This window comes from Bactrocera neohumeralis, unplaced genomic scaffold, assembly GCF_024586455.1.
Source record: "Bactrocera neohumeralis isolate Rockhampton unplaced genomic scaffold, APGP_CSIRO_Bneo_wtdbg2-racon-allhic-juicebox.fasta_v2 cluster11, whole genome shotgun sequence".
In the NCBI taxonomy this organism is placed as follows: Eukaryota; Metazoa; Arthropoda; class Insecta; order Diptera; family Tephritidae; genus Bactrocera; species Bactrocera neohumeralis.
The window spans coordinates 6,987,125-7,002,982 of record NW_026089624.1 but is presented as its reverse complement, the minus strand read 5'-3'; the positions used below and the strand labels follow the sequence as shown (position 1 = coordinate 7,002,982).

Here is a 15,858-nt window from a genome sequence, read left to right as displayed (position 1 = left end):
GTTATATCGGGTGATTTTTAAGAGCTTGATAACTTTTTAAAAAAAAACGCATAAAATTTGCAAAATCTCATCGGTTCTTTATTTGAAACGTTAGATTGGTTCATGACATTTACTTTTTGAAGATAATTTCATTTAAATGTTGACCGCGGCTGCGTCTAGGTGGTCCATTCGGAAAGTCCAATTTTGGGCAACTTTTTCGAGCATTTCGGCCGGAATAGCCCGAATTTCTTCGGAAATGTTGTCTTCCAAAGCTGGAATAGTTGCTGGCTTATTTCTGTAGACTTTAGACTTGACGTAGCCCCACAAAAAATAGTCTAAAGGCGTTAAATCGCATGATCTTGGTGGCCAACTTACGGGTCCATTTCTTGAGATGAATTGTTCTCCGAAGTTTTCCCTCAAAATGGCCATAGAATCGCGAGCTGTGTGGCATGTAGCGCCATCTTGTTGAAACCACATGTCAACCAAGTTCAGTTCTTCCATTTTTGGCAACAAAAAGTTTGTTAGCATCGAACGATAGCGATCGCCATTCACCGTAACGTTGCGTCCAACAGCATCTTTGAAAAATACGGTCCAATGATTCCACCAGCGTACAAACCACACCAAACAGTGCATTTTTCGGGATGCATGGGCAGTTCTTGAACGGCTTCTGGTTGCTCTTCACCCCAAATGCGGCAATTTTGCTTATTTACGTAGCCATTCAACCAGAAATGAGCCTCATCGCTGAACAAAATTTGTCGATAAAAAAGCGGATTTTCTGCCAACTTTTCTAGGGCCCATTCACTGAAAATTCGACGTTGTGGCAGATCGTTCGGCTTCAGTTCTTGCACGAGCCGTATTTTATACGGTTTTACACCAAGATCTTTGCGTAAAATCTTCCATGTGGTCGAATAACACAAACCCAATTGCTGCGAACGGCGACGAATCGACATTTCACGGTCTTCAGCCACACTCTCAGAAACAGACGCAATATTCTCTTCTGTACGCACTGTACGCATTCGTGTGGTTGGTTTAATGTCCAATAAAGTAAACTGAGTGCGAAACTTGGTCACAATCGCATTAATTGTTTGCTCACTTGGTCGATTATGTAGACCATAAATCGGACGTAAAGCGCGAAACACATTTCGAACCGAACACTGATTTTGGTAATAAAATTCAATGATTTGCAAGCGTTGCTCGTTAGTAAGTCTATTCATGATGAAATGTCAAAGCATACTGAGCATCTTTCTCTTTGACACCATGTCTGAAATCCCACGTGATCTGTCAAATACTAATGCATGAAAATCCTAACCTCAAAAAAATCACCCGATAGAATAAATTTGTGTGCTTTATGTGAAGATATATTAAACAGACTGCGTAATGAGAATCAGGATATGACAATAGCATATAATGATGATGTATACAATGATGGACTAATCATAATTGAAGATAAAATTCATGACAATTGCGACAAGTCCCTAACTGATTTTGGGCTTCCTGCATCAAAAAGAAATTATTCGCTTTTGGACCCGTTAGAAGTAGCATTGCGAAAACCATATGATATAAATGAGTTAAATGAGAATATTATGCAAAATGAACCAAGATTAGTTAATGACCAGGTGACAGCGTATAATGGTGTTCTGCAAAGTGTTCGTTTCAATGAAGGAAGAATTTTTTTTTTTTTTGATGCTCCCGGTGGGACCGGCAAGACCTTCGTTACTAATCTTATATTAGCAAAAGTAAGGTCTCAGGGACAGCTAGCCTTAGCAGTAGCGTCGTCAGGTATCGCTGCAACTTTATTAGCAGGTGGACGCACAGCTCATTCCACTTTTAAACTGCCCCTAAGTGTTTCTTTAGAGAAAAATAGCGTGTGCTCTATACGTAAAAATGGCCCTTTGGGAAAAGTTTTACAAGATGTCAGTTTAATAATCTGGGACGAATGTACCATGATCCATAGAGCTCATGTAGAAGCTCTAGACAGAACTCTTAGAGATCTTAGAAGCTGTGATAAAATTATGGGTGGGATTACTGTTACGTTTACTGGGGACTTTCGACAAACTTTACCCGTAATAGTAAGGGGAACTAGAGCAGATATTGTAAAGTCTTGCCTTAAAAGTTCTCCATTATGTAAGTTTGTAAATATTTTAAAATTATCGACAAATATGAGAGCCCGTTTGGGGGGAAGTAGTATAACTTTCCTTTCATAATTACTTTTAGTAGGAGACGGGAAAATACCTCATTTTCAAAATAAAATTGAAATTGACCGCGATTTAGAAGTAAGAGGAGGTAACATTGAGGATTTAATATCAAAAGTTTACCCTGACATGAGCGAAATAGAAAATAAAGATCACCAATGGATGTGTCAAAGGGCAATATTGGCGGCGAGAAACAGTAGCGTGGACGAAATTATTGACATAATTTTAAATAAACTTGAAGGAGATATAGTCACATACACATCTATTGATAATGTAATGGATCATGAAGATGTGGTCCATTACCCACAGGAGTTTCTAAATTCTTTGAACCCAAGTGGCCTTCCTCCACAATCCCTTAAGCTAAAAAAAGGCGCCCCAATAATTTTGCTTAGAAATCTGAAACCACCTAATTTATGCAACGGGACCCGACTTCAAGTCAAATTTCTTCGCAATAACGTGATCGTTGCAATCGTTTTGACTAGTCCAGCAGTTGGTCAAACAGTACTAATACCTCGCATCCCGATGATCCCAAATGATATACCTTTTAATTTCAAAAGAATTCAATTTCCCCTTAAGCTATCCTTCGCCGTTACAATTAATAAATCGCAGGGGCAAACATTTAAGCACGTGGGGATCGATTTACGCCAAGACTGCTTTTCACATAGCCAATTATATGTCGCGTTGTCAAGATCAGGTTGCGGAGAAAGTCAACATGTTCTTTTGCCACCAGAAAATAAAGCAAACAATATAATTTACGCAGAAGTTGTTTGATAACAGAAATTGACGCGGACGAAGATAAAGACGAAGCCCAAAATCACTATTCCACGCGGACGAAGTCGCGGGCACAGCTAGTATTCTATAATTTCGAAGTTAATTATATGATTATTTTTTAAATATTTCCAAATTTTACAATCAATATTTTAATAAATTATATTATCAATGTTTGTATACATAGTTTTCGAATGTTACAAGGTAAACTCCATTTATGGCAGAGTCATCTATACTATGATTTCCAGAGACAAATATTGCTCCTTCTTTAATTATGTCTTTATGTTTTTCTTTAATTTTTTTACATTTTCCTTTTTTATTGGACAAAATATCTGATAGACAAGTATTTTTATTATTAATTTTACAATAAGTATTTATCATTTCTTTTCTGCAGCTTTTTATATTTATATATTCTTTTTTGCATTTCGCAATTTCATTACACAGGTCCACAAAAAAAAATCGATGAAAGGTTCCTTTGACCAAACGTGGTGTACTATATGTATTTTGGGCCGCTGAAACCGAATCTGAAGTCCGTTTTGCTCCATCACGTCAGAATTTTTTCCTAACCTCAAAATACATATCGGATTTTACTTGACAGCCAAAAATTTAAAAATATTAACGGATTTAGCTTAATTTTGGGATAGAGGGGTTTTGAGGGGTCCTTTCTTACGAAATTAAAGACAAATTTTCAAAATACCAAATGGCAGATCCAATATTGCCGTCAAAATTTAAAAAAAAATCTTGAATTTTCAAAAAATTCTTCGATTTTTAAGAAATTCTTCAATTTTTATAAAATTTTGTATCAAGGGATTTTCGAGGTCATTGATTTCGTAATTAAAGGTAAATTTTCAAAAATTAAATTAAGCTAAATCCGTTAATATTTTTAAATTTTTTTCTGTCAAGTAAAATCCGACATGTATTTTGAGGTTAGAAAAAAATCCTGACGTGATGGAGCAAAACGGACTTCAGATTCGGTTTCAGCGGCCCAAAATACATATAATACACCATGTTTGGTCAAAGGAGCCTTTCATCGATTTTTTTTTGTGGACCTGTTTTATCAATTATTAATTTACCATCTTTTTGTGTAATTGCTCTTACTTCATAATAATGGGTTGTCAAAAAAGTTTTGCGGTATTTTTATTGATTTTTTTTTATTGAAATTGAAATGAATTTTTGACGACTCATGCCCTGCTCTTGACCGATGCTACGGCTCTTCGACCAATTCAGCGATTTTATCAGGCCTTCCGGAGCGTGGCGCATCTTCGACCACCTCTACACCAGAACGAAAACGTTGAAACCATCGTTGTGCGGTGGAAATGGAAACTGTATCGGGTCCATAAACTGCACAAATTTTATTGGCGGCTTGAGATGCATTTTTGCCTTTATCGTAGTACTCGTAGTACTGTAAAATATGCCGTATTTTCTCTTTATTTTGCTCCATATTTGCGACGCCATAACTCACGAACGACTTAAAAGAAACGACAATCAATCAAACACGTGTTAGCGCGTGAAATGAGCTTTCCAAAAAGGGATAGCGTGACCCGATGCGACGAATAAAACTAGAACTACGCGCTTTCAGCGCCAACTAGCAAAAATACCGCAAGACTCTTTTGACAACCAATATTTACAATCATATATAATTTTTGGGTACCTAATGTATATAAATTTTACATCTTTATTTTGTACTATTTTGAAATTTGAAATATCTAATAACTCAGTTATTTTCAATCGTCCATTGTTTAATTTTTAATTATGCTTTTAATCTTGTCTAAATTTAAAATTTTCAGGTTTAAAATTCCATTTTTCCTATAGCTATTGTATTAATCATATTTTGTAACTCAGTTATTAGGAACTAATTTTTTCGTTTAGTTAGAATTTTAATATCTGAGTTTTCATTAATATTATTAATTATTTCAGTTAATTGGTTAATAATTTCAAAAATTTTAGAATTTGTTGTGTATTTTTTATTATTATTTGTAATTAATACGTTTAAATTATTATTTATTAACACTAGATCGTCATGGTGTGGTGTACCAGCAATCCAATTCCATAGTGAACCTATTTCATTTATTCCTCTCCGATATCTTGTATCCTTAATTTGTAGTTGTTCTAATCAAGTTTCTATGAGTTACATTTCTGGAGAAGAAGTTCGAATAGCAATTACCCGCCTGAAGAGCAGCAAAGCGGCGGGGGCCGATGGATTACCGGCCGAGCTATTCGAACACGGCGGCAAAGAGCTGATAAGGAGCATGCATCAGCTTCTTTGTAATATATGGTCGGACGAAAGCATGCTCAACGATTGGAGTGTGCTATGCCCAGTCCATTAAAAGGGAGACCCCACAAGCTGCGCCAACTACCTGGGATAAGACTCCTCAACATCGCGTATAAGGTTCTATCGACTTGTGTGAAAGATTAAAGCCCACCGTCAACAAACTGATTGGACCTTATCAGTGTGGCTTTAGACCTGGCAAATCAACAACCGACCAGATATTCACCATGCGCCAATTCTTGGAAAATACCCGTGAAAGAAGAATCGACACACACCACCTCTTCGTCGATTTCAAAGCTGCTTTTGACTTTGGTATCCCCGCAAAACTAAAACGGCAGAGTAAACTGACGTTGAGCAACACGAAAAGCTCCGTCAGGATCGGGAAGGACTTCTCTGAGACGTTCGATACCAAACGAGGTAAATGCTTATCGTGCGACTTCTTCAACCCGCTGCTGGAAAAAATAATTCGAGTTACAGAACTAAATAGAGAAGGTACCATCTCTATAAGAGTGAACAGCTGTTGGCGTATGGCAGTGAACGAGGGCAAGACGAAATATCTCCTGTCATCAAACAAACAGTCGTCGCACTCGCGACTTGGCTCTCTAGTCACTGTTGACAGTCATAACTTTGAAGTTGTAGATAATTTCGTCTATTAAGGAACCAGCATTAACACCACCAACAATGTCAGCCTGGAAATCCAACGCAGGATTGCTCTTGCCAACAGGTGCTACTTCGGACTGAGTAGGCAATTGAAAAGTAAAGTCCGCTCTCGACGAACAGAAGCCAAACTCTATAAGTCGCTCATAATTCCCGTCCTGCTACATATATGGTGCAGAGGCATGGACGATGACAGCAACCGATGAGTCGACGTTACGAGTTTTCGAGAGAAGGGTTCTGCGAAAGATTTATGGTCCTTTGCGCGTTGGCCACGGCGAATATCGCATTCGATGGAACGATGAGCTGTACGAGATATATGACGACATTGACATAGTTCAGCGAATTAAAAGACAGCGGCTACGCAGGCTAGGTCATGTTGTCCGGATGGATGAAAACACTCCAGCTCTGAAAGTATTCGACGCAGTAACCGCCGGGGAAGCAGAGGAAGAGGAAGACCACCACTCCTTTGGAGGGACCAAGTGGGGAAGGACCTGGTTTCGCTTGGAATATCCAATTGGCGACACGTAGCGAAAATAAGGAACGACTGGCGCGCTGTTGTTAACTCGGCTATAATCGCGTAAGCGGTGTCTACACCAATAAAGAAAAAGAAATATTTGAATTTATGGTTTGTTGCATATACTAAATTTGCAGTGAAATTAATACGCTCACTTTGATTTGGGGTTAACTTTTGTGTGTATATGCTCCTTTTGTTATCAACTCCTCTTTTTGTGCTCCAGCTGGCTACCTTCTTCTGTCGTTGGTTTGTTTGTATATATATTTGTTTTTATTCTCGAGCCCGATTGCTTGTTTTAAAGTAGTAAAGTTTTGTTGTTTAAGCGCTTTAGATTTCGCGTCTGATTTATGTTTTGTGTTTAGGTTTGTATTTTGGTTTCGCGCCCGATTGTGTATTGCTTTTTTGCTGGTTAGACTGTGGAATATGTATTTACACTTCTAAATATGTGTCTATTAGAGAACTGGGCACAAATCCGATTTCTTTGGCGCCGCGATTTGAAGGTACCGTTTGAGGAGGAAGTCCTCCTGATTAAAAAATATATGGGGTTATAGGTACCGCAAACGCTTAGTTTGTGAGATATTCGACCGAAGTAGTACCCCGAGTATTCGCTCGACCAGTGTTATTTTTTAGAGCGAAGCTTTTTTACCACATTAAACACACTTCACTCACATTTTTCAATTTAAATTATTTAAATTAAACTATAAACTTTTAAATAAATCCACATTTACACTTTTAGCAAGTTTTTTACCTAAGAAATCTTTATTTTAAAAATTACATTTTACATTAATAGTGAACATCATTTGTGTGCTAAAAATTACGACGCAATGGAGCGCTAAAATTCCTCCTTTTCGCAAAAATTCTTCTATCCATGCATATGAATATTTTCTTTTCGATGTGAAACATCTATACGCGCGGGTAAACATGATTGTCGCCGTGGCGATCGCCACGCTATATTACGTAGTAGTCTATACGTAGTCTATATGTAGCATAGTATGTATACATATACATATGTATATTTTTCCGTGGCTGGCAAAAATCTGTGTCGATATAAAATATGCAAGCTCATACATAAACATACATATTTACGCTGGTTTGTTGGAGAGGCTGTTACAGCGGCAAGGGAAGCAGTGGCAACTGGCGATCGTTCGTTTGTGTTTCCGGCACAGCTCGGATTTTCTACCAACAACACAATGTTATGACGCTTTGTCGTCGAGTCAGTTCTTCGACACATTGACTCTTCGACAAAACGTGAGCTTCAACCATTGGTTGCCCGTGACAACGGAGATTTGGCTTGAAGCAATAACTGTACACATTTACATACAAAGTTGTGTGTAGAGAAATTTACAAATATTATACGTATGGTCTGTCATATTTGCTTACATGCAAATTAACTTCCCTTGCGTGGGAAGTATTAAAAAAAATGTATTCCGTTCCGCGGTAGAAATAAAACACAAGTGTTGGTTTGAGCGCGATAATATATGGTGCGTTTCGATCATCAAGATGATCTATCAATACGTCTGCCGATTATACACTGACTTTATAAGTAAAAGCACTTATTTTTATATTCTTACAATTCTATGATTATTACTAAAGATGCTTTGGCATTACATTAAGTGATGAATTGCCAGAGCATTGAATTTCCAATTATTCCATCATCAAAACAAATAATGGAATATTGAATTATGCTTGCTTATCAAAACAAGTGATTTATTGATTTCTTATTAATTAAAGTATTCTGCTGACCAAGCAGTAATACTGTAAGAGTATACAATTTGTTTATATCTATTTATCATTAGATCTCTGTGTGGATGCTGCCGTTAACTCCCCCCTCTCTAAGATGAATCGTCCCCGATTCAATATCATTTTTTGATATATTGTGGATTCTTTCTAAAATAGCGTTATATGATAATTCTTGGAATTTTGTTTTTTTACTTTGCTTATAAGTTTTGCATGATTTTTTTAATTTTAAAATCTTATAGATTATGTATATTATTATTAACAGTACAATTATTACAATAATGTACCAGAAAAGTGAATGATTTTTAAATTCTTTAATTCTTTTACTCAAAATATTTATGTTTTCAAATTCAAATTCTTTATGTTTTGTTTCAATGTATTCTATAATTTCAAAGTTATTAATATGATTATTTTTTAAATAATTCCAAATTTTACAATCAATATTTTCGTAAGTTATATAAGTTTGTATAATTTTCAAATGTTACAAGGTAAACTCCATTTATTGCAGAGTCATCTATAGTACTATTTCCAGAGACTAATATTGCTCCTTCTTTAATTATATCTATGTCTTTATGTTTTTCTTTAATTTTTTTACATTTTCCTCTTTTATTGGACAAAATATCTTATAGACAAGTATTTTTATTATTAATTTTACAATAAGTATTTATCATTTCTTTTTTGCAGTTTTTTATATTTATATAATCTTTTTTGCATTTCGCAATTTCGTTATCAATTATTAATTTGCCATCTTTTTGTGTAATTGCTCTTACTTCATAATATTTACAATCATATATAATTTTTGGGTATTTAATATACATAACTATTACATCTTTATTCTGTACTATTTTAAAATTTGAAATATCTATTAAATCAGTTATTGTCAATCGTCCATGTTCATTTTTAATTATACTTTTAATCTCTTCTAAATTTAAAATTCACGGGTTTAAAATTCCCATTTTTCCTACAGCTATTGTGTTAATCATATTTTGTAATTCAGTTATTCTTCTTCTTCTTAATTGGCGTAGACACCGCTTACGCGATTATAGCCGAGTTAACAACAGCGCGCCAGTCGTTTCTTCTTTTCGCTGCGTGGCGCCAATTGGATATTCCAAGCGAAGCCAGGTCCTTCTCCACTTGGTCCTTCCAATGGAGTGGAGGTCTTCCTCTTCCTCTGCTTCCTCCGGCGGGTACTGCGTCGAATACTTTCAGAGCTGGAGTGTTTTCATCCATCCGGACAACATGACCTAGCCAGCGTAGCCGCTGTCTTTTAATTCGCTGAACTATGTCAATGTCGTCATATATCTCGTACAGCTCATCGTTCCATCGGATGCGATATTCGCCGTGGCCAATGCGCAAAGGACCATAAATCTTTCGCAGAATTTTTCTCTCGAAAACTCGTAACGTCGACTCATCGCTTGCTGTCATCGCCCAAGCCTCTGCACCATATAGCAGGACGGGAATTATGAGCGACTTATAGAGTTTGGCTTTTGTTCGTCGAGAGAGGACTTTACTTTTCAATTGCCTACTCAGTCCGAAGTAGCACCTGTTGGCAAGAGCAATCCTGCGTTGGATTTCCAGGCTGACATTATTAGTGGTGTTAATGCTGGTTCCTAAATAGACGAAATTATTTACAACTTCAAAGTTATGACTGTCAACAGTTAAGTGAGAGCCAAGTCGCGAGTGCGACGACTGTTTGTTTGATGACAGGAGATATTTCGTTTTGCCCTCGTTCACTACCAGACCCATTTTCTGTGCTTCCTTGTCCAGCCTAGAGAAAGCAGAACTAACGGCGCGGGTGTTGAGGCCGATGATGTCAATATCGTCGGCATACGCCAACAGCTGTACACTCTTATAGAAGATGGTACCTTCTCTGTTTAGTTCTGCAGCTCGAATTATTTTCTCCAGGAGCAGGTTGAAGAAGTCGCACGATAGGGAGTCGCCTTGTCTGAAATCTCGTTTGGTATCGAACGGCTCGGAGAGGTCCTTCCCGATCCTGACGGAGCTTTTCGTGTTGTTCAACGTCAGTTTACACAGCCGTATTAGTTTTGCGGGGATACCAAATTCAGACATCGCGGCATAAAGGCAGCTCCTTTTCGTGCTGGCGAAAGCAGCTTTGAAATCGACGAAGAGGTGGTGTGTGTCGATTCTCCTTTCACGGGTCTTTTCCAAGATTTGGCGCATGGTGAATATCTGGTCGGTTGTTGATTTTCCAGGTCTGAAGCCACACTGATAAGGTCCAATCAGTTTGTTGACCGTGGGCTTTAATCTTTCACACAATACGGTCGATAGAACCTTATATGCGATGTTGAGGAGGCTAATCCCACGGTAGTTGGCGCAGATTGTGGGGTCTCCTTTTTTATGTATTGGGCATAGCACACTTAAATTCCAATCGTTGGGCATGCTTTCGTCCGACCATATTTTACAAAGAAGCTGATGCACGCTCCCTATTAGTTTTTCGCCGCCGTGTTTGAATAGCTCGGCCGGTAGTCCGTCGGCCCCTGCCGCTTTGTTGTTCTTGAGGCGGGCAATTGCTATTCGAACTTCTTCATGGTCGGGTAATGGAACGTCTGCTCCATCGTCATCGATTGGGGAATCGGGTTCTCCTTCTCCTGGTGTTGTGCGTTCACTGCCATTCAGCAGGCTGGAGAAGTGTTCCCTCCATCATTTAACTATGCTCTGGGCATCAGTGACTAGATCACCTTTGGGGGTTCTACAAGAGCATGCTCCGGTCTTGAAACCTTCTGTAAGCCGCCGCATTTTTTCGTAGAATTTTCGAGCATTACCCGGCCAGCTTATCAAGCTTTTCGTACTCACGCATTTCGGCCTCTTTCTTCTTCTGTCTGCAAATGCGTCTCGCTTCCCTCTTCAACTCTCGGTATCTATCCCATCCCGCACGTGTAGTGGTCGATCGTAACGTTGCGAGGTAGGCAGCCTGTTTTCTCTCCGCTGCGACACGGCACTCCTCGTCGTACCAGCTGTTCTTTTGCTCTTTCCGAAAACCAATGGTTTCGGTTGCAGCTGTACGTAAGGAATTTGAAATGCCGTCCCACAGTTCCCTTATACCAAGTTGTTGACTTGTGCTATCAGAGAGCAGGAGTGCAAGCCGAGTAGAAAATCGTTCGGCTGTCTGTTGTGATTGCAGCTTCTCGACGTCAAACTTTCCTTGTGTTTGTTGGCGTGCATTTTTTGCTGCACAGAGGCGGGTGCGAATCTGGGCTGCAACAAGATAGTGGTCCGAGTCGATGTTAGGTCCTCGGAGCGCACGCACATCTAAAACACTGGAGACGTGTCTTCCGTCTATCACAACATGATCGATCTGGTTGGTAGTTTTTCGATCCGGAGACAGCCAGGTAGCTTGATGAATCTTCTTATGCTGGAATCTAGTACTACAGATAACCATATTTCGGGCCCCGGCGAAGTCAATCAGCCTCAACCCATTTGGGGATGTTTCGTCGTGGAGGCTGAATTTACCGACCGTAGTGCCAAATATACCTTCTTTGCCCACCCTGTCGTTAAAGTCGCCAAGCACGATTTTGACATCGTGGCGGGGGCAGCTCTCATAAGCGCGCTCCAAGCGCTCATAGAAGGCGTCTTTGGTCACATCGTCCTTCTCTTCCGTCGGGGCGTGGGCGCAAATCAGCGATATGTTGAAGAACCTCGCTTTGATGCGGATTGTGGCTAGACGTTCATTCACCGGAGTGAATGATAGTACTCGGCGACGGAGTCTCTCTCCCACCACGAATCCAACACCAAACTTGCGCTCCTTTATATGGCCACTGTAGTAAATGTCACAAGGACCTACTCGTCTCTGTCCTTGTCCCGTCCATCGCATTTCTTGGACGGCGGTGATGTCAGCCTTTATTTTTGCGAGGACATCAACCAGCTGGGCAGCGGCACCTTCCCAATTAAGGGTCCGGACATTCCAGGTGCATGCCCTCAAATCGTAGTCCGTATTCCGTTTGCCATGGTCGTCATCAAAAGGGGGGTCTCTCATCCGAGGCTGTTTCTTTAACGTTTTCATTGGTATTGTTTTTTTACGTGGCGGGTCCCAAGCCCAGCGCACAACCCTTGTAGGGAATGTTTCGCCTTCTCACTTTAGCTCGCCTTCGAACGGATGTTCTTAGGCTACCCAGAGGATACTTGGTCAAAGACCGGAAGTAGTGAGCTGCTTGGGCCATGTGTAAAAGAATCGTTTCTGGCCACTCCCAAGTGAATGGCGATCAGAGAACTTTCCTCACTTGCGTGAACTTCTACACATGACTCCATCCTCCATTATTAGGAATTGATTTTTCCGTTTCATTAGAATTTTAATATTTGAGTTCTCATTAATATTATTAATTGTTTCAGTTAATTGGTTAATAATTCTAAAAATTTTAGAATTTGTTGTGTATTGTTTATTATTATTTTCAATTAATTCGTTTAATTTATTATTTACTAACACTAGGTCGTCATGGTCTGGTGTTCCTGCTATCCACTTCCATAGTGTACCTATTTCATTTATTCCTCTCCTATATCTTGTATCTTTAATTTGTAGTTGTTCTAATAGTTTCTATAAGTTCTATTTCTGGATCTGTGTCTAAATCGTTAATATATGCTTTGTCTTCTTCATTATTTTGTTCAAAATTTTTATATCTGAATTTTTTATTATAATAATTTGTGTCTGAACTAATAAGTTCTCAAAAGTATGTTAAATTAGTGATGTGAAAAATATTTCCGTAGTCATTATACAAGGCTACATCTCCGTCTTCTAATAATACGTAATCTTCTTTTGTGTAGTCCACAATGTCTGCTTTTGCTATTGTTAGCAATATTAAAATAATTATTGTCATCATTTTCTGAAAAAGTAAATAAGTATTCATTTAGGACTTCATAATATCCTTGTGCACTATTCTATTTCTCTGATTCATTTTAACCTTATTTCTTAAATCCTCTTTTTCAACCTATTTTTATATCTGAGATTCAGCTTATTTCTTTATCTTATTATGTTTTCATAAATTATTTCTCCAGGGTGCAATGGGAAGCTTGTATTATTGCCTAAATACATTTAAGAATTTTTTTCTTTTACATGTGTTTGAAGCTCAGTTATTTCTTCGAAATTATTTTCATCGGTAATATTGGAATTATTTATTTTTAAGATATTAGTACCTTTTTTTGGAGTATATTTTTTGATTTTATTGTCGACATTATCTTCGACTGGCGTCCTAGGATTTTCTTGTCCCAAGTAATCAAAATATTGTATTTTTATATTTTTTTTTGGTTTTTCACCATCCTTTTTTTTTATTTTGCCGGTAAGAACTTCGGCTGGCGTTTTAGGACCTTTTTGTCCCAAAATAATTTCTTTAAATAAAATATTGCCGGTATTATCATCGGCTGGCGTTGTAAAACTTTTTCGTTCCACAATATTTTTTGCAAAATTATTACTTCTACTCTGCTGGTATAAATCTTCAGCTGGCGTTGTAGAGCTTTCCTGCTCCACAGTATTTATTTTTTTATGTTTGCTGGTATTTCCGTCGGCTGGCGCTTTAGAAGTCTTTGCTTCCAAAGTAATCTCGTCCTCCCTAACGATCTTTAAATTATCCTTGCTTTTCTGTTGCTCATATTCGCATCCTAAGCTAAATGTATCCTCCTCTTTTTCATTATTTATTATTAACTTCTTTTTTTCCAAGTTAATCACCGCATTAATGTCCTTCAAAAATTTGTATCCTATTAATAGGTCTGCTTCCAAATTTTCGATTTCGCAGAATATTTGTTTTTTACCGAATAATGTAATAATGTGATAATAATCCCGTCCTGCTATATGGTGCAGAGGCTTGGGCGATGACAGCAACCGATGAGTCGACGTTACGAGTTTTCGAGAGAAGAATTCTGCGAAAGATTTATGGTCCTTTGCGCATTGGCCACGGCGAATATCGCATCCGATGGAACGTTGAGCTGTACGAGATATATGACGACATTGACATAGTTCAGCGAATTAAAAGACAGCGGCTACGCTGGCTAGGTCATGTTGTCCGGATGGATGAAAACACTCCAGCTCTGAAAGTATTCGACGCAGTACCCGCCGGAGGAAGCAGAGGAAGAGGAAGACCTCCACTCCGTTGGAAGGACCAAGTGGAGAAGGACCTGGCTTCGCTTGGAATATCCAATTGGCGCCACGCAGCGAAAAGAAGAAACGACTGGCGCGCTGTTGTTAACTCGGCTATAATCGCGTAAGCGGTGTCTACGCCAATTAAGAAGAAGAAGAAGATAATAACGTATTATCGAAAATCCATTAATTGTTTTTACTCTTTTTTGTATTTCCAATTTATTTTTATTTTTGTAAATTCCTGATTTAATGTAGCAACTAGTTGCTCCCGTATCTATTAATATTTTAAAATTTTGACCAGTAACCCTGTCATTTAGAAAAATATATGGCAGAGTTAATTTTGGCCTAAAAAATGATCCTCCTTAATATTATTAATGCGCTGTGTCTTAATCGGTGGCTGCATATTCTGTTGTGTACTTCCATGAGGTCTTTTATCTAAATTGGTTTGGTTAAAAGTTGTTGGCTTTTGCAACATATGGTTGCGTGTATGGATGCTTGAATCGACATCCACTGGTGTAGGTCGTGGTTGGTTATTCTGATAACCCATTCTTTGGTTGTAAATCCTTTGTGGCAGGACTTGTGGGAACCGTAAATTATTATTAAAATCTGTTGTTATTAAAAGTTATTGTTATAAAAAGTATAAAAAGTAAAGCATCCCGCCTATTTTTGGCATTAAATTCTTTAGTTATGGCACTATTTGATCCATAAGTCATTATGGTTTTGTTTATTAGCAAGGTTAATTTCTCATTAACCTTATTATAATATTCGATTATGGAGTAATTGCCGCAGAATACTCATCTCTTGCTCAATTATATGAGCTGGTCGCTTATCGGCGTAAGCGAAATCTAATCGTGCTAAAATAGCATCAATATTTAAAACTGTTCCGTGGTTGGACAAAATATCATTACCATCGTGAGTAATTTTATTTCTTAATATAGTCAATGCAGCAAAATACCTGCGGCTGCCTCTTACGTATAAACTAATTGCGTTGTTAGCCGATTCCCTCCAGCTAACATATTTATTCTGTTTTCCCCCAAAATCTGGTAAAGACTTACCATTTCTCTTCGTCACAGCGAATCTCTGAATTTATTACTTCAGGTTTGTAATCGGTTATTGTGGTAGACTTCGTTAAGTCTTCTATTTGCCTGCGCATTTCAGATATTTCTAATCTAAGTGATGCGTTCGTTGCGGCAATTAGTCTTGCGACTAAGGTCTCATTTTCGCTACTTATGCCAATTTTTGATTAATTAATTTTTTTCTTTTCTTTTTCTTTAAATATGGACAATTTTCAAATTTATGGTTGCCTTTACAGTAATCGCAATAATGCAACCTTTCGTATTTCGGAGCACTCATATTACTTCCCATTTAAAACAAATCTTCCCTTTTTGATACTTGTATCATTTCTATAGTCTCGGACATAATTGTCTCCTGATTATAATAATCCTCAAGTGTGGCCTTCTTATTTTTTCCTATATATTGGAAAACTTTTTCCATACATTTAATTTTAAGATCTTTATTTAAATCCCTTTCTTTTTTATTAATTTTATTTTCTTAAAAACCCTTAAAATTTTAACATTTTGCTTTTTGGGCAACGCTTTTTTAAAAATGACTTGGGCTATACAGTTGGAAAGGCCCTTTATTTTGTTGGTTTTTTTATAAA

The 15,858-nt window shown here is 37.9% G+C and overlaps 1 protein-coding gene and 1 long non-coding RNA gene across 3 annotated transcripts in view; one reads left to right on the top strand and one right to left on the bottom strand.

The window, feature by feature from the left end:
• LOC126765668 (uncharacterized) overlaps positions 1–15,858 on the bottom strand; it is a 528,704-nt gene that overhangs the window by 136,394 nt on the left and 376,452 nt on the right. The window lies entirely within an intron of this gene.
• LOC126765799 (uncharacterized) overlaps positions 6,849–15,858 on the top strand; it is a 106,735-nt gene continuing 97,725 nt past the window's right edge. Inside the window, exon 1 of the long non-coding RNA XR_007668593.1 lies at positions 6,849–6,930. This is a non-coding gene — a long non-coding RNA (uncharacterized LOC126765799). The remainder of the gene's footprint in view (positions 6,931–15,858) is intronic.